The following is a 20851-nucleotide window of genomic DNA, read 5'->3' on the forward strand; positions in this document are numbered from 1 at the left end:
GAGAATGCAAAAGCATGGTTGGGACACATCTTTTGAAGAGGGTGGGTTAGGGATAAGTTTAGAGAGGTGAGCCATTAAGATTGCTTACCATCATTAGAATTTAATTTGGGGAAATAGTGAAGAATCCATTCAATGTGGATTTTGCATTAGGAATATCGTCTTCACTAATAGGTGGAGGTTAGACTGGAGATAGAAGTATTGGAAACCATATTTTAGGAAAATATTATGGCGTTCCAGATTATGGTGGCTGTGGGGCTGGAGGGTGGTAGATGGAAATGAGATGCTTCTAGATCAGGGTTGTACAACAGCAACATAATGGGAACGACATAAATGTTTTAGTAACCACATTAGGAAAAAGTAAAAAGAACAAGTAAAACTAATAGATTTTATTTTACTGAGTGTATACAAAATATTATTTCAATATGGACAAAATATTTAAAGTATTGAGATAGTTTACATTTTCATGCACAGTTATCAAAATTCGGTGTATATTTTACATTTAGAATACACCTTGACTCTTACATGAAGTATTTTCAGAAATACTTGAACTTCATTTAAGTGAGGCTTCCAATCTTGGGGATGCACAGAATTATCCAAAGCAAACGAAAAGACACCCATCCCTATCATCTTAGTAAATATGGGAAAGGAGTTTACTATGAATAGACAATTTAATAAAGTCCAGAAAAGGATTTCCATTTCCATTTCAAGAAGACTTCCTATAAGTTTTGATAATAAAAATTTTATTTTTCCCTCTAAAAGCAAACATCTCTAAGTATTTCTTTTCTACTTAGACCACTGAGAGCAAAATCCTTTACATATAGGAAAACATTTGAACTAATGAAAAATAAGCTATTGTATACATACATGGACGTCATTTTTTATACCAAACATGGTGTTCAAAAGCAGTTTTCTTTCAAATATAATATAATTAAGATTAAGGATATATTATTTTCTTTAATTTAGAATAATATATTTCCTAATATAGTCTTAAATATATATAAAAAACTGATGTCATTTTAAATTTTTCTCTTTCTTCGAAGGCTTCAAAAGAACATATGATACCTTTTTATGTCATATTTATGTATCTTATAACCATTTAAAACTTAAAAAAATGGAAAAAGTTGGATTTTAAAATGATTAACTGCAGGCTTAATTTTTATTCTAGGTATACTTTTAGAATAAATTATTAATCCCATGGTTTATTACCACTGAAACAATTAAATTGATGATTGGTAAGACATTGATTCACAAAAGCTGATATGTCAGAAGAATGCTAAAAATGTAAGCTTAATTTTGGTCACTATGTTGTGTTTATTATATGTCAGGTATTTTCCTTGGTACTTTAGGTATATTAATTCATTTAATCCTCACAACAGTCCTATGTACAGATTCTTTCATCATCATTATCATCATCATCAGACCATCATTATCATCTCTACTTTAGAGGTGAGGTAAGTGAATCAAGAGAAGATAAGAAAGGCCAGCTCATGCAGCTGGTCATTGGCAGAGCCCAGGTTTGAACCCTGGCACTCTGGGGCCTGTGTCTGCTAACCTTACCTCCATCACCTTTCACTTTAAAGCTTGATTTTTAAACGATTTGAGGAGGTTCCTCATAAGGTAATAACTTAGACTTGACTGGTCATACTCAAAATGTATATATAAATTAGTGACTGGAGAAGGATCCTTAATAGCAGGGGTTCCCAACCCCTGGGCCGTGGACCGGTACCGGTCCAAGGCCTGTTAAGAACCGGGCCACAAAACAGGAGGCGAGTGGCAGGCAAGCGATGAAGCTTCATCTGCCGCTCCCCATTGTTCCCCATCGCTCCCCATCGCTCCCCATCGCTCCCATCACTTGTATTACCACCTGAACCATTGCTCACATTACTTCTTCAACCATCCCCTCCCCTGGATCAGTGGAAAAATTGTCTTCCACGAAACTGGTCCCTGGTGCCAAAGAGGTTGGGGACCACTGCTTTATAACAGGCTACAAGACTTCTAAACACCCGTAGGATTCCACAGGTTTTTCTGATTCTGTCATGTTTAACTTTTCACCTGTGAACTTTGTGACAAGAAAGCCTTATTTATCAAACTTGCAGAACTCCAAGCATGAGGATGACAGAGAACACACAAGAGAATAAAATTAAGATTCAAAGTGGCCTTAGTAGCACCAGAAGTTCGCCTCTTTAACACTCAATTCAACACTCAATTCCTTCTTGGAGATCAAAAGCGATAACAACAACAAAAATGCAGATAAACAAAACAATGACAAAGACTGTCTTGACAGCAGCTGACGAAAAAGAGATCGGAGTGCTTTAGTTGACCACAGCAAGAAAACCCAAAGATGATGTCATCAAACAACAGCCACCACCACCATCCCCTTATCCAGCATGCTAATTACATGTTTCTATGTTGCATTAAGAGAAAAACACCGTTCAAATCAACTAAGCTTTCCTCCAGCATTGTATTCAGCACTAGTCAGACCACATCTAGGAGAATGAATCCATTTCTAGATGTGATTGTATGGCACCAAGTAGAGAGGATTCAGAATAATTTAACTGAGATAGTGTGGAATCTGGTCTGAGTATCATGTCCTCAAAGAATGGTTGAAAAACTAGAGAAGTTAAGATGTAATTGGGAACATAAAATCATTTTTAAATATTAGGAGGTGGGAGGAGGTGCATCATTCATCTGCAGGAAGGAATAGACTTATTTTCTCTAATGTTTCAAAGGGAAAATATAAAACCAATGGGTAGCATATGCAGGAAGAAAGATAACACAATTTCAATAATATAAATGCATTGTCTTGTGAAGGAATGAGCTCCCCATCCTTGAAAGTAAGCAAGCATAGGATGAATAAATGTCAGCCTATTTTTGTGGAGCTCTCTGACTTAAGAAAGAGGTTTGATTAAATGACCACTGAGGTCCCTTCCAATCTGAAGATGCTATTAATGAACCTCTATTCACATCACTTCTCTGTTTTATTCTGTACCTGAATTTTTATTCAATGTTACTTCAGCTTAATTAAGCAAACTAAATATTTTTCTTAACTCAGTACCTTTTAATCAATAATAACAGCATCCCATGCAAGTACATTATTATTAGAGGAAAACTTAAGTGAAATAATCAGTGTTTGAATAAATTTTTGTCTACAGTTAAGATTTTGTGATAATCTCAAAATTTATTTTCTAAATCATAACACAGTGGAAACTTTTAAGATACAAATTTAACGAATGGGTACAAAGAAAAGATAATGGGATTTTAGTATGCCTTTGTACCTGAGGGTTTGTCACTAACCAGAAAACCCATTTAATTAAAATAATTGACTATAGGAGAGTCAGGCTGTAACATAATACCACTGTTTTCAAAGTGTACTTTTGAATAGCCACTGGCACCTCATCTTTTTCAAGTTCTTATTAAATTTTAGTTATGAAACATTTTACTGGATTGACACTGCCCATTTAATCTTTGCTAAAGGGACCAAAGGCTCTGAAAGATAATTATTTCAAATGCAGATATTCAAATCTACATCTCTGAATTGACAAGTGATTTTTTAACAGTTGCTGAAAGCTGAAAACAAACAAACAAACCATGGAGCTTTTCCACAATGCACAAGGTGACTGCCACATAATGCATTTTGATTTAACTTAGCTTCTGCTGTCTGATTTTCCTATATCTTAAATGAGATGGGGAAAAAATAGTGCTTTTTTCCCCTGGGACCAAGAGACAGAGTTGTGTGGCTTAAAAATTCCAAATCTAATTTTAATAATGTCCTAACAACCTAAAAAATACAACCACTGTAAATAATGATACATAGGGACATTTCCACATAGATTGAAACTTAAGGTAAAAATATGTTTTCTATGGCATTTAGAGTGTTTGAATTTTATCTTATTTATTAAATCCATAAATTGATGAATGGTTTGGTGATGTCTGAGACACACAGAATCATTTTCATAGATGAAGAAACGGTAGCCCAGGAATTTTAACATTTATCAAATCACTAAAATGTTTTTGTTTTGTTTTTAATTCTCTCTCTCTAACCTGGGATGCCAAGTTTAACTAAGGATGACATACTATGAATGACAAATTTCAAAAGGTCATCACAGCCCGTGATTGGAAAAGCCCTTCATTCTCTCTTCCTGTTTCCCTGTCCCCTCACCCCCTTCTTTCTCTTCCTTTCCTCTTGTTCTCTCTCCTTCCCCTCTGCCTCTGGTCATCCTTCCACTCCTTTTATTCTTCCTCTCCTCCTCCTCTTCCCTTTTTAGTTAAAAAAATGCATGTTGTGGGCTTCCCTGGTGGCGCAGCGGTTGGGAGTCCGCCTGCCCATGCAGGGGACACGGGTTCGTGCCCCAGTCCGGGAAGATCCCACATGCCGCGGAGCAGCTGGGCCCGTGAGCCATGGCCGCTGAGCCTGCGCGTCCGGAGCCTGTGCTCCGCAACGGGAGAGGCCACAACAGTGAGAGGCCCGCGTACCGCAAAAAAGGAAAGAAAAAAAAAATGCATGCTGTAAAAAGTTTCAATACCAAAGTATTTTCCTTTTATAGTTTTTTTTTTCTCTTGCTCCACTCATAAAATATTCTTATGAAGAGGTAATGTTAAATGCTAGACCCAGACCAAAGTTTGTCTTTTACTTATTTTTGATCCTATATCGTCACAGATGTACTTGTGCGTGTGTATAGTTTAAATCTTTTTAATAGGAAAAACTATATATAATATATAAATTTGAAAAGTTTTAAATTATTAATTTTAAATGACTCCCAATCTCAATTTCCTTAATCTTAAAGCTTAATCTGGTTTTGAAAATTGCAAACCTATTTTTTTTCCACTTAAAAAATTCGGTTACACATTCTTGCTCTACAGCTCATGCTGTTTGCATATATGTATCTGTGTGTGTGCCTCTGTGGATATACTGAATATTTAGTGATGAAACTTTCAGTCCAATAGTTGTAGTTCTAAGCTTATCTGATCATACTGATGAATGTTTAAATTTCCATTGTATTGATCAAAGATGTTAATTGGCAAAAATGGGTGAACTCCAAGTAATTACCATTATAATTACTATAATGACGTTCATTATAGTATGACAAAATAAAATTAAAAATTGAGGAACAAAGCAAAGAAGAAGTGAGCCCTGTCCAGTTGAAATACTTCATTCAGGACTCATCCAGCTGGGATCTCTCTCAGTTTTCCTTTGGCGTCGTTCCATGGCAGGAAAAGGGGGGAAAAGCAAAATTCTGTCACTGCAAAGGTAATGTGTGAGGACAGCCTATCCTGCCAAAAAGGCCACAGATCAATGCCACCTTGATTCTCTTTAATGACCGAGGCGGTTATTCTTTTTAAAGAACATTCCAGTGACTGGTGGAGAAGAACCAGAAGAAGAAACTCAGAGCGCACTCAGGAAGATTTTTTAGACGAATGATTGGATGCGAAAATGTTCTCAGCCAGGAAATTTTTAGCCTTTTTTTTTTTTTTACAGCTCCCCAGGTTTTCCTTCCATTTTTCAGTCATGTGAACAAACAGCTGTGAAACCAGCCTGAGACTTTCTCTGATGCAGGAGGGAATAACAGGTCACCGGCCATGACTGTGTCTGTTTCCATCAGCCCAGAACAACGGCTCTCCTTTCTGAGCCCGATCACCCCATCCAGCCAATTCTTTACTCAGCAGATGGACTGGCAGGTGGAAATCTTTACAGTTAAACAAGCTCAACTGTCTGTGTGTGGAGGATACGGGACTTAAAAAACAATTAAGAGCTTAAAACCTGACACATATGGATTTCCAAATAAGCGTTTCCCATTTCCAAATAAAAATATTACACTGATCTTCTCTCCAGCCAGTTAATGCCTAGGTAAGAAAGCATGACCTGGCCCTTTAGCATTCACACGTCCTTTTCACTTGAGAGCTGTATATGTAGATGAGGGACCCTGAATAAGAATATATGCAATAATTGAGAAGAAATCAGTGTGAGGCTTACAATTAAGCAAGAATGAGATTCCTTAACTGTCTCCAAGTCCTTAGCACCCAAGGGAATTGCTTTCATGATACAATCATTCTTTTCAAAGTGTAAGAGGAACACTTAGAACAAACATACAATCATTCTTTTCAAAGTGTAAGAGGAACACTTAACACAAACACAAACTGGCAATGTTTGCTTGTAATTACAGGTCACTCTTGGCTTTTCTAAAAGACATAAAATAGACAGGGCTAGACTGTGGATGCCTACAGGAAATTGTGTGGGGCAATTTGCGGGTGGTATCACAACTAAGTTTGCATTAAATAACAGTCTTCTACAGTCAAACTTCTTATTTTTTGTAAAAGGTAAATATACTTGGAGGAACAGCCCTACATGATGGCAGAGAAAGTGGTTTGCTTATGTGGTAAGATTTGAAAGACATCTACCGACTTATCCAAAAATATTTCTACCACCAGCCTGTGGTGTTACCGGAAAATGTCTCACCATTCCTTTGGGACATTATCTCCAAAATGTATGTTGAAATGGACTACCTCGCAGCTCTTACAGATTAATCCATTATCACTCAGCACACTAGCAAGAATCTGTTTATTGGGATTCAGGAGCAAAAAATACAAGAAGGAGCAAGATGCACTTTGCAGAAGAGCCCTGGGGACAGTGAGTGTCTAGAGAAAGCTGAGAGGGACACGGGCGAGTGAAGGGGGCAGGAAAAGAATGGTCCAGGGGATGCCACTGCAGATTTTCTCCTATATCCAGCTCTACATTCCTAAACTCCAGAACGATGCCGTTTACCACCCCTATGAGAGGCATCCTACGCTTCCTTGTCTTGGTGGTGGTTACTTGTCTGTTTGTCCCTAGCCTACTTTTAATTCCTCAGGCTCTGTCCTTAAGATCTCAGTATTCCCATAGCTTGTAGCAGTGGCCTTGTCCGTAAGTGTTGTAATAAAACTTATTAAATAAATGAATAAAACCATTACACCGGTGATGGCTACACCGGGATCTTAGCAAATGGGGAATCAGATTTTCTCACTTTCATACAATCCAGGCAAGGGTTTAAAAAAATTGGTGATCAAATCGCTTACCCGACTAGTTATCCTGGCACAGTCTATGCACTCACAGGATACTATTACTTTGTCCATTTATAGGTTTTTTTGTTTGTTTTTGTTTGCTTGTTTGTTTTGCTTTATATCTGTCTCCCTGGCTGAATGCTGTGCTATGGAATGAATAAAACCAAAACTTAGTCATCTTTTTATTATCTCATATCATTAAAAATAAACCTTTCCTCCCTTTCTCTGCAACCCACCAGATGCCCCAAATCCCCACCTCACCATCTCTGACCATATCAGCCACACCATAGCAAAGAGGCATGAGTGCTTGAAGAATGAAAGGAGAGAAAAAGGAAGGGAAGGATGAAAGGAATGAAAAAGAGAGAGAGAGAGAAGCAGTAAGAAATATATGTACAATCACTTATTTTTTTCCTCCAAGGAAAGCTGTGATTAAATGATCCTCACATAGTAACAGCATGTTGGTTGCTTGGCCAATTCATGAGGAAGGGGCTGCACACTTGAGTCATTGTGCTGAGTTGTCCAGGCTGGGGGTGGGAAGCAGCAGTGGCAAAGGGGTAGTTTCAGGGTCACACCAGCAGTTTGATGTCTCTTTCATCTTGTTTCCACTCTTCCAGAAGGGAATTCTTTATACGATTGTATCATGCCAACGAATTCTCTTACTTTGTAGGTGAAACAGGCTCGGATATGAATATGCCCTTCTCCCGGGGTGTTCTACAAAAGATTACTGAGAAATTGGAGCTACATTTCAAGAAGGTCTTAATTCACATTTATTCAGATAACGTTATACCACCTCAAATTCTGCTTTTAGCTACAGGAGTTGAACGAGTCAGTCTAGTCTTTCAGGGATACTGTTGAGAAACTGTTTACTTTGTCAAGGTCCATGGTTTCATGGGTCATTAGCCATGCCTGCAGCTACTGTACAAAAACTGCCCAGGCAGCAACTTTTCTAAACAGGTCTCTGGAACAGTTCCATTGTCCTTATGGTCTTTTATGGCAGCTCTGTTTCACTTGTTCCTGAATGCATGGCCTGGAAGCCTGTGTTTTGACTCTGGAAGACGTCAAGCTTCTGTACATAGGGCCACTTCTGTCAGTTGCTTTTCTCAGCCTACAAGAGCACACGATGACCTATGTATTAGGTAAAGTCTTTGTGTTATTCATTTTTTTTTTATTCTCCAGGACATAGAGCCTAAACAGGAGAGGCATTCATTAAATGTTGAATGAGTGTACTTGTCATTGTGAATAAATCAAAACCTATAGACCTTTTTCCTCACCAGTCTTGTAGTAGGTTTAAAAAGCATGGATTTTCCAGTTACGTTTGGAAAATTCTCACCAAGAGAGAACTGAGAGTTTACATATCAGTACCAGTAGTTTTTCAGTATACGACAGGACTCAGAGAGTGCAGAACAATTTTAGAATTATGAGGTGAACTGCTCTTCTTGATTTTGGTGAAGTGTGTTATAATTGGGCGGGGAGGAGGGAGACTCCTGAGCTCTTCGGAGCCCTGAAAGGGTTGAGAATCATACCATGGGAGTGGTTTTGGAGAAGTACAATTTTATAATTTATAAAACCTCTGTTGCTTGATTCCCTACATCCCAAGAAACCTGAGGGAAATGAAATGATAACTGGAAAACAAACAAACAAACACACAAAAAGTGTCTAAGTTTCTCAGCAAAACAACATTAACACTGGTACACTGTTTCAAATGTGCCTCTGAAATTTTAAAAGATTCATGAAAGTGCAGAAAACAGGCCCCTACCTTGGCAACAAAGATTCATGTGATGATTCATCACTTTGGGGCTCCAGTAAAGCCCAGACTTCATAGCCTTCTGTAATGCTTGTGGTCATAATGCATAAGAAAGATGAAAAATAAATACAGTGTTGTATAACTATAAAAGATTGAGAAGACTTTCTATCGTTCCCTGGAGTTTGAGAAATCTTCTGAAGTTGGATACAGTAGAATGCCGTTGTAGAAATTAGGCTTCTCAGAAACTCTTGTGGCATTTCAGTTTCTCGTAAACAATTAAGTGAATTTGTTTTCTGTTTCTCAACCTGTAAAACTATGGTCACTCTCTCCTTCTCAATTAGTTGTCCAACAAATGAAGTAGAAGTCTAGTAATAACATGATTAAAGAAAACAGTTTGATTTTGTGTTTAGTAACAAAGGGCAACAGTTGTGACCAGAGCAAAGTGCCCTGAAGTTTCAAATGGTCTCTTTGGACAAAAAAAGGAGTGTTGGTCCCAAATCAGCAATCATCCAGCTCCCTAAAGGAAGGTCTCAGGTAGTCTCCTTGTAACAATTTTTTTGAAAAGAAAAGTAATTACTGTGTCCTGCTCCTACTAGATATCAAAGTGTAATATAACACATGATAATCAAAACAATATAATTTTTGTAAGAACTGGTGGCCAGATTAAAATGGACAGAATAAATATAGCAGAAGATAGCCTATTGTAGGCAAAACTTCAATGTATAATAAAGGTGAGATCATAACTTTGTGGGGAAAAAGAATTATTAAGTGGTACTGAGAAAAGTATTAGCATTAGGGAGGAAAACAGAGCCTTACTTTATAATTTATATAAAAATATATGAAGTGAAATGTATAATACAAAGTCATTAAAAATAGAAAGGGTGTGTGTGTATGTGTATTTATCAGAGCTTGGGTTAGAACAATACATTATGAACAAAATAATTAAAAATTATAACAGAGTAATTTATCAAAAACCTGGATGTCAATAAACCTGATTAAAAGTAAAAGAGAAAATACTTAGAAAAAAATGCATAGTATATAAAATGAAAACATAATCAATAGGAAAAATATATCCTAAAAGAAGCCTGATTAGAGAAATACAAAAGAAAAAATGTCAATGTCCAATGTATATAAAAATATTTAATCTCATTGATAATATACACTTGGTAGATATGTAAGTTTATATAACTCTAAGAGTAAAAAAATATGGCAATATATACAAAAAGTCTTAAAAATTATCCTGTCCTGTGATTAAGTAATTAATTTCTAAGGATGTATCTATATAAAAGAAATAGAGATGTGGGTAGAAATTTACATTCAATGACAGCCCACTTTTATGTTAAAAGAAACTAGGAAAAAATCTTATATCCCCCAAACCAGAATGTTTACAAACCCTATAAAATACTATACAACAGTTAAAATAATTTTTTCACAGAATATTGCATAATATTAGAAAATGCTCATGACAGAATGTTAAGAAATGAAGGATATAAAATGGCTCACGTGATAAGGTTTTCAATAGTATTTTTAAATTGTATACATACTATATAGATAGATATACATACTATATATATACACATACATACATGTATATTTACTTATATATGCATATACACATATATATGTATCAAACTTACAACTTACAAAAATACACACTTGCACAAATATGTGTCCCCTCCCCAAGCTGACATGTTGAAACCCTAACCTGCCAAACCCTAATGTGACTGACTGCATTTGGAGACGGGGCCTTTAAGGATGTAATTAAGTTTAAATGAGATCATCTGGTTGGGGCCTTAATCCAATAGGGCTGATGTCTTCATATGAAGAGCAAGGGAAACCAGCCATCCCTTTCAATGTGTTCCAAGAGGAAGGGCCATGTGAGGGCACAAGGAGAAGGCAGCTGTCTGCAAGCCAGGAAGAGAGCTCTTACCAGAAACCAACCCTGCCAGCACCTTGATCTTGGACTTCAAGCCTCCAGGATTGTGAAAAAATAAATTTCTGTTGTTTAAGCTACCTAGCCTGTGGTATTCTGTTATGGCAACCTGAGTGGATTAACACATCTGTCTACAAGGATTTTTCTGAATTGCTTTTAATAATGAAAAACTGGAAACAAATACAAATTAAGTATTCATAATTTTACACATCTTAATAAATTCATTCATAAACTGGAATATTCTGCAGATGTTCAACAGAATGAAGTATTGTCTTATGTACTGATAAGACAAGACCTACAAGATAAAAAGAAACTCAGAACAAATTTTCCTATTTATGTTTTTAAATGATATGTTATATGTTTAAATATATAGTATGCTCTCTTATGCAAAGAAAAATAAATATGTGGAACTATAAACACCCTCTTGATAGCATGGGTTCAATCTGGGGATATGGGGAAGAATGAGGGATTCATTATACTGGGAAAGGAGGCAGTTAAGTGTAAATGGTTGCTTTTTACTAAATATACTTCTTCATTTGAATTTTTACAACACCCTTACATTAATTTTATAACTACAAAAATTGTAAAGTCTTAAAATTAAAAAAAAATGAAGTGACAGTTTTTGGGTCATGAAATTAATTTTTTTTTTTTTTAGTTTTTTTCATTGTGGTTTCTGTATTTTAGATGAATATATTCTTTTTTTTTTTTTTTTTTTTTTTTTTTTTGCGGTACACGGGCCTCTCACTGTTGTGGCCTCTCCCGTTGCGGAGCACAGGCTCCGGATGCGCAGGCTCAGCGGCCATGGCTCACGGGCCCAGCCGCTCCGCGGCACGTGGGATCCTCCCGGACCGGGGCACGAACCCGCGTCCCCTGCATTGGCAGGTTGACTCTCAACCACTGAGCCACCAGGGAAGCCCTAGATGAATATATTCTTACTTGAACATTTTTTGAAATACAGCATTCTTAAATATGTGTGTATAAGTTTATATAGGTTGATAAATTTTTCACAGATGAGACATGTCTATGTAATCAGCACCAAAATCAATGAACAAAGCATTACTAGTTCTGCTCCTATCTCTGTGCCATTCCCTTTCAAGGATAACAACCATTATGACTACTAAGAGCAAAGATTAACTTCAAATTTGTACTTTGTTATAGGTGAAATCTTAAAATATCTACTTTTTATGTTTGACTTCTTTTACATTATATTTCTGACATTCATCCATATTGTTGCAATAAAAGATATTTTATAATAAAATATTTACCTGTATTTCAATAAAGCATTAATTCATTAAATCCTAAAATAAAATTTTAAGAGCAAAATAGTTTTGCTGCAGAAATGCAGAGCAATGGAATTGCCTTTTGTTTTGAACCAAAACAACAACAACAAAAGATTGTCCTTGCCAACTCTTAACAATTCACTTCTTCCTGAAGCTTTCCCAACAGATGATTTCGGTGCTTCTAGAAATAGTGCCTATGCTTTCTTCTCACACAAAAATAACTTTTAAAAGCATAGATCTTGGGTAGACTTATTTTTTGTTGTCATTGTCTTTGGGAGTTAAAAAATTCTACTTTCTCTTGGTCCACGACAGTATAGAACAAAAAGTGACCGACATCTGCAAGCCAAAGAAGAACCTGACTGGGAGAAATCATTCCCAAGTCAATTTTATTATAAATCTAACCTTTTTTTTTTTTCAGATCTAGGATGGAGGATAAATAGCCTGAGAAATTTCTTCCAAATTACTTGAGGTTTGTCCAACAAATTTTGGAGACTAGCTGTGAAGATTCATATCCCATTCAAGAAATAGATGTGAAACAAACCCTGTGTGTTCAGCCTAGGGAATTCATAGAGAAGGTTCATTCTATACCTCAGGCCATGAGAGTGATGGTCTGAAGTTTCAGAGGTGGATGAGTTTCCTCAAACCTCTACGGCAGGGGAACTTAATGAGGTATATTTTGCTGTGTACTTGTTATTGTAGGAGACCACGGAAAATGAAAATGTAATTATCACCTTTTTATACCCCGCCCCCCCCCCCGGAAAAACCAACCTTCATGTTCTGGAAATCGGCCTTTTTTTTTTTTTTTTTTTTTTTTTTGTCAAAGCCTAGGTTCAGAATGGTGAGAAAACTGGCCTTCCAAAGATAAGGGCTCCCACATGGGAAGGAAATGTGGGTAATCTGGGCTTTACAAGGGGTGGAGAATACCGTCCTGTTCAGATCAGCTCCTGGGAGGAGGAGGATCCCAACCGGCTTTTTTCTGCTGCGCGTAGAGCAGCCAGATGATCTTCCTGTGAATCCTCCCAGAATCAGAGGCCAGGATGGTATTAAATTTACATTAGAGAAAATGCCTGAGTGAAAGGAAATAAGGAAGGGGGTCAGGTAAGGCTAGAAGCTCATCAGATCCCAGTGCTACTCCAAGGGAAGGAGAGAGAAAGACGAGGTTTGGGGGAAGTACACAGATGCCTGGCAATCTAAGAAAGGCTCAGAATAGCCTTCTGACAGTCACTGAGCCAAAGACGCCCTTAGTTTACCTGCTGTAGCTGGTCGGGTCATGGGCACCATAGCAGCCTGATTGGGTGATGAATTTCAAAGCACAGCAGCTGGGGCTGGTGAAGGTCAATTGCCTCTCTGTGCTGTGCATTCTCATGACCGCCACCCCTTCAAAGCCAATGCATAATTCAATTTTCCTGAAGCTTCTCAACACCTCTGGATAGAACTACTTCTTCCTTTGAAGCACTGTAGATATTTCTGGTAGTACATTTCTCCTCCCAGGTAGAAATATTTGTTTAGGAGCTTCTCTCTCCTACCAGGCTGTGAGATATTTGAGAAGATCTGTTTTTTCATCCTCATAGCCTGAGGCCATGCACAGTGACTAACACTTAGAGACTGAATGTCACTCATTTGGTGAAATGATCTCCTATTGTTTTGTTACTAGTTGAATTTATACGCTATTCAAGTTTATAGGAGGTCCTATAACCCCAACCTGATTATAAGCTCTCTGAAGACAGAAAAAAGAAGATGGTTTTAATTTTATAATTGGGAAATAATTGTAAATTTACAGAAAAGTTGCAAGAATAGTACAAGGAACTCCAGTGTACCCTTTACCTACATGGAATGTTAACATTTTGTCTCATTTGCTATTTCATTCATTTTTGTCTTCTCTCTCTCATATATATTTATTTTTATGAGTGTGCATATACATATAAATAACATATATATTGGCAGAGATAATTATTTTATATATAGACAGAGATGATTATATAAATAGAGAAAGAACTATTATTATTTTTTGAGCTAATTGAAAGTTGCAGATTTCTTGCCCCTTTACCCCTGACTACTTTGGTGCATAGTTCCTAAGATAAAAGACATTCACTGTTACAAACACAGTAAAATTTCCAAAGTCAGGGAATTTAAAATTGGTTCAATGATAATGTATGTATTTTATTCAAATGTCACCAATTGTCCCAGTAATGATTCTTATAGCAACTGTTTTTGTGATTCTGGATCCAGTCCGGGATCACATATTGTGTTGTTTTCATGTTCTTTTATCTCTTTTAATGTGGAAGTATTCCTCATTTTTTATAGTAAGAGTATGAGAATTCTTTCTATGCCTCACTTCAGTGTATACAGTGTTACAGCAGGTATATAATAAACATTACATATCAATATATATGGTCATATATGAGATATAACTCATAGAGAGATATAAGGGACCATGCCAAAAATTATTTTCTCCCTTACTTGTATTAAAATCAAGAACTCAATGGTGTCCATCAATTATATAACCAATATCCCTACATTACCTTTTCAGAATATGACCATGAGAATTCAAGTATATTGCATTCTCATTCTACAGAGAACATCTTCAGGGAAACTCAAATAATTCTACAAGATGATGCTATTAGCCTATTATTATAACCTCTTCAATTGGCTAAAAATCAGTATTCATGTGCATGGAAACTCTCACATGAGGTAGATTTAATAGAAAATGCACAAACTGCACAAGTTAAAAATGTTTGCGAAGCACTCGTTCAGAACTGAAATACTGATAGACCTCTACATAGCTTTTATTTAATAAATTATATTTTATGTCATCCATGCCAAATAGCGCATTTCAAGGTGTAAAGTTAATTAAGCAGTTAAACAAGATGCACAGGAAAGAAGACATATAGTGAAACACCATGGAATTGGTTTCCAATGATAAGTAGACTTGGATAAAGAAGTTACAATTATACTGGAGGTTCTAGCCAGAGCAATTAGTCAAGAAAAAGAAATAAAGGCATCCAGATTGGAAAGGAAGAAGTAAACCTTCTATACATGCAGATGATATGGTTTAATATATAAAAAATCCTGATAAGAAACTTCAATCCAGAATACATAAAGAATTCTCAAAATAAAAATACAATTTAAAATGGGCAAAAGATCTGAATAGACATTTCTTCAAGAAAGATATACAAATGGTCAATAAGTGCTTGAAAAGATGCTTAACATCACGAATTTCTAGGGAAATAAAAATCAAAACCAGAATGAGCACTTCACATGCACTAAGATGGCTATAATTAAAAAAACAGGTAAGGAGAGGATGTGGAGAAATCAGAACCCTCAATACAGTACTGGTGGGAATGTAAAGTGGTACAGCTCTTTTGCAAAATAATTTGGTATTTCCACAAATGATTAAACATAGAGTTGCATGTTTATCTAAACACAAATAGATAAACATGTGATCCAGCAAGCCACTTCTAGATATACATCCAAAGAAATAAAAGCATATGTCCACACAAAAACTTGTACATAAATGCTTTCATCTTTCATAATAGTTAAAAAGTAGAAACCCCAATGTCCATCAACTGATGAATGGATAAAATATGATATATCAATGCAATGGAATATTAGTTGGCAATGAAAAAGAAATAAAGCACTGACACATGCTACAACATAAACAAACCCCCAAAACATTATGCTAAGTGAAAGAAGCTAAGGACCACATATTACATGATTCTATTTATATGAAGTTTCCAGAATAGGCACAAAAAGTAAAGACAGAAGCAGATTAGTGGTTGCCTAGGGCTGGGAGGAATGGGAGATTTTGGTGATGGCAAAGGCATTTAAAGTTTCTTTTTGGAGTAATGAAAATATCCCGAAATTGATTGTTGTGATGGATGCATCACTCTGAATGTACTAAAAGACACTGAATTACACATTTTAAAAGGATGAATTGTATGATATGTGAGTTATATCTAAAGCTAAGAGACAAGCAAAGGAGGACCCTGCAGGGTACTAAGAGGATGTTATCTAAATGAGCCAAAGATGGTCTCTGTGTTTTAGTCCCTAGACTGTCTGTTTCCTCACTGCAGGCTGAGCCTTGTTAGCTCAAAAGTTGACCAATGTTAAACTCAAACTTCTGCACATCTAATTACTTTAAAAATAGCCCAAACACATTTTTAGACACTTAGAGCCTGCCTGCTTTTCATGTCCAACAAAACCTCACCCAACAGCAGCTCCCTATGAATAAGATAGGACCTTGCAGTTGTAAGGTTCCGAGTCACTGCTGCCCTTTGGAGCTCTGATCCAGAGATCCCCACTGTGCTGTTGAGTGACATCACCCAGACATATAAGCTCCCTCTTGGGTCTCCCTCTCCCCCAGGATTTCCCTTGGCCCCCTCCCCTTCTAGATGGGAGCCTTCTCACCATAAGCCTCTGGATTGTCTCACACTGTGAGAGACTTCCCTTCTCATGCAAACCTATCCAAGCATCACTCAATAAAATTTGTGGTATATTACTGCCCCTCATATCATCCTTCTCCATGATCAGACCCCAAATCCCTTGAATCCCCAAAGAAGGACGGGGATCCCAGGACTGCAGGAACAGCACAGTGAACCCCTACCTGATAAAAGAAGGTCACCCAGACCCTTCATTTCCCAACTCTCAACCTACCAAAGGAAGGCAGCCTAGGTAGGCTCATTTTTCTTCCAGGTCACCCTAAGGTCTGTCTGACAACACTGGATGAGCCTGACACCACCAGCAAGGGGGATGGATTGAGAGTCCTGCTAGTAATAAGCAGCTAGTAGCAGTGCTTTCTCCGCTTGCCATTCCTGAGACTGCCCCCTTCCATCAAGAAATGCTGTAACATGAGCAGGCAAAATTGTCAAGATGCCCACACTTCACTTGAAGTGGTTAAGTTTTGATACCAGTAACTATTATAAGTCACATGTGTATATTGTCATACCCAGAGCAAGCATTACAAAAAATATACAAAAAGATGCACCCCAAACACTATATATAAATCAAGATAGATTGTTTGGATTCAAGTAATCTGCAGAAAGACAAGAAAGGAGAAACAAAAGAATGATAACCTAAAGGAACAAATGCGAGACAAATAATAAAATAGAAGACTTAACCCCAACATAAGAATAATTACATTAAGCATAAATACTTTTAATATACCAATCCAAAAACTGAGATTAGCAGAATGGATAAATAATGTGATCCATTTATATGCTGTTGAAATTCAATGACATAGGTATGTTCAAATTAAGAGGACAAAAAGAATACGTCTTATAAATATAATTAAAGGAAAGGATGAGTGGCTCTATATTAATATCGATAAAGTAGTCTTCAGAGCCAAGGAAACTGTAGAGACAATGAGCCATATTACATAATGATAAAAGGGTCAATCCACCAGAAAGATAATGATCCTAAATGTGTACGCAGAAAACAGCAGACCCTCAAAATACATGAAGGAAAACTGATGGAGCTGAAAGAATAAATAGATACATCTTCAATTTTAGTTGAGGACTTCAAACTCTCCTCTCAGCAACTAATAGAGCTAATAGACAGAAAACAACAAAGATGTAAAAAATCTGAACAAAACACTCAACTAATAAGGTCTAATTGACATATCTAGAACACTCCACCTAACAACAGCAGAATACACTCAGTGCCCATGAATCATTCAAGACAGACCATAACCTGAGCCACAAAGCAAAGCTCAACGAATTTAAAATAATTTAACTAATACAGAGTATGTTCCCTGATCACAATGGAATCAAATTAGAAATCCATAACAGAAACACAGGAAAAAATCTCTAAACATGTGGAAACTTAATAGCATACCCCTAACAATTCCTGAGTCAAAGAAGTTAAAGATACATCAGATGAAAATGAAAACACAAGGTATCAAAATATATGGTACATCACTAAAGCTGTGCTGAGAGGGAAATGTGTAGCGCCAAATGCTTACACTAGAAATGGAAAGATTGTTAATAGATAATCTAAATTCCTATTTTAAGAAACCAGAAAAAGAAGAGCAAAGTAAACCCAGAGCAATTGGAAGAAGGGGATAATAAAGATAAAAGAATCAATAAAATTGAAATAGGAAACGATAGAGAAGTTCATTCAATAAAACAAAAGGCTTGTTCTTTGAGAAAAATCAATAAAATTGATAAACTTCTAGCAAGACTGACAAAAATAGAGAAGACACAAATCATCAATACAAGGAGTTAAATGCAGTATACCATTATAGATTCATCAGCCAGTAAAAAGATAATAAAGGAATACCTTGACCAACTTTATGCTCATAAATTCAACAACTTAGAATAAATTGACTATTTCCTTAAAGACCACAAACTCCAAAACTTAACCAAGGTGAAATAGGCCATCTGAATAGTCCTATAATCAGTAAAGTAGTTGGATTTGTAATGTTTAAGCTCCAAAAAAAGAAACCTAGAAGAAACATTCAACCTTGCTGATTTTGTATATTAGTTCCAGGAGAGTTTTTTTGGTTTTGTTTTTGGTTTCTTTGGTAGATTTCTTGGGATTTTCCACATAGACAATCTGTATGTGTTTTCTTTCTTTTATTTGTCATATTGCAGTGGCTAGAGTTTCCAGTACTATGTTGAATAAAAACTATAAGAACAGATAACCTTGCTTAGTTCTTGATCTTAGGAGAAAAACGTTCATTCTTTTATGATTATTAATGTAAATATCATATTAGCTGTGTTTTTTGGTAAATCCTCTTAATCATGCTGACATAATTCCCCTCTATTAATTCTTCTTTAAATGTGTGATAAAATTCTCCAGTGAAATCATCTGACCCTGTATTGGTTTTAACAACTGCATGTTAATGTCCAATTATCTCAATAAAAATTTCAATTAGAAAATAAAAAAGCCTGAAGTTGAAGTTTAAAGGAATACTGAAAGCATTTTTCTTTTTCTTTAAAAGGAATAAAAGAAAAAGTTTAAGGTAAGTGAAAATAAGTAAAGACGAAGAGAAGCAGTAAGCCTAAGATTAAAGCAGTAGGTTATAAATCAAAGTAGAAATAAGAAAAGAACAGCAAGGAGCATGCTTCAGGGCAAAAGAAAGTTTAAAACAACCCCAAGATAGTTATTGACAACATAAGCTGCCTATGTAATAAAATAAATAGGAATATGGAAAGGGGGACAAAAGGTAATAGAGATACAGAAAAAAATGTAATATAGGTGTGATGTTACATTTGGAAATCGCTTACATTTGGCACCAACTTAAGAGAGCTTGGGACAAGTTTTAAGACTCTTCCTCTTTTTTCCACCCTCATGGACCTAGCTTGGGGGGGTCATTTCCTGTCACAGACAGATTCCTATTGACAAGGCTAGGATCCATAGCCACAAATATATCAAGAAGAGAATAGACAGGCCTCATATGTCTCCCCAATTCACATCTCTGGTCTTGACCTCTATTCTGAATTCCAGACCTATATACTCATTAGGCCAATCAACTCTTTTTTTAACTAGGCATCTAGTTATATAATGTTTTTGACATGAAAACAATAAATAATTTTATATAAATTCTTGGTCTTTTTTTAAATTCCAGGAAGAAAATAACTGGGACCTTTTCGGAGAATTATCTTGTTCTAAATGCTGTTTCTTTTCCTTTTTCTTTTTTTCTTTCTTTCTTTTTTTAATGTATACATATATCTATTCTTTTCAAATTCTTTTCCCATTTAGGTTATTACAGAATATTAAGCAGAGTCTCATGTGCTATACAGTAGGTCCTTGTTGGTTATCTATTTTAAATATAGTAGTGTGTATATGTCACTGCAGTCCAAACAAACCTTCTCTTGCTTTTCCTTCAAACGTTGTACGAGAGTATCATCTTCTATTGATCTTTCAAGTTTGAAACCTGGATGTCATTCTTGATCCTTCTCTTTCCATTATTGCTCACATCCAAAAATTTACCAAATCTGATATCTTCTACATCTTTCTTTTTTTTTCTTTTTAACATCTTTATTGGAGTATAATTGCTTTACAATGTTGTGTTAGTTTCTGCTGTATAACAAAGTGAATCAGCTATACGTATACATATGTCCCCATGTCTCCTCCCTCTTGCATCTCCCTCCCACCCTCCCTATCCCATCCCTCTAGGTGGTCACAAAGCACGGAGCTGATCTCCCTGTGCTATGCGGCTGCTTCCCACTAGCTATCTATTTTACATTTGGTAGTGTATATATGTCCATGCCACTCTCTCACTTCATCCCAGCTTCCCCTTCCCCCTCCCCATGTCCTCAAGTCCATTCTCTACGTCTGCGTCTTTATTCCTGTTTTGCCCCTAGGTTCTTCAGAACCTTTTTTTTTTTTTTAGATTCCATATATATGTGAAATGTAAATTGATACAGCCACTATGGAGAACAGTATGGAGGTTCCTTAAAAAACTACGAATAGAACTACCATACAACCCAGCAACCCCACTACTGGGCATAGATCCTGAGAAAACCACAATTCAAAAAGAGTCATGTACCACAATGCTCATTGCAGCACTATTTACAATAGCCAGGACATGGAAGCAACCTAAGTGTCCATCGACAGATGAATGGATAAAGAAGACGTGGCACATGTATACAACGGAATATTACTCAGCCATAAAAGGAAACAAAATTGAGTTATTTGTAGTGAGGTGGATGGACCTAGAGTCTGTCATACAGAGTGAAGTAACTCAGAAAGAGAAAAACAAATACCGTGTGCTACAACTTTCTTTCCGCTCAGTCCTTGCTTTGGTTTAGGTCACCACTATTGTGTCTTACAGAAGCCTCCTAACTGCTCGTATGAGCAGTTTCCGCCATACCTAAGTCTACTCTTCACACTGAAATCTATAAAGTTTGCTTGAAA

At 36.4% G+C, this 20851-nt stretch overlaps 1 long non-coding RNA gene across 1 annotated transcript in view; it reads right to left on the minus strand.

The window, feature by feature from the left end:
• LOC307195516 overlaps window positions 1-20851 on the minus strand; it is a 68487-nt gene that overhangs the window by 35757 nt on the left and 11879 nt on the right. The gene's annotated exons all lie outside the window — the stretch shown is intronic.

The sequence above is a fragment of the Stenella coeruleoalba genome (assembly GCF_951394435.1).
Source record: "Stenella coeruleoalba genome assembly, chromosome: 12".
Classification (NCBI taxonomy): Eukaryota; Metazoa; Chordata; class Mammalia; order Artiodactyla; family Delphinidae; genus Stenella; species Stenella coeruleoalba.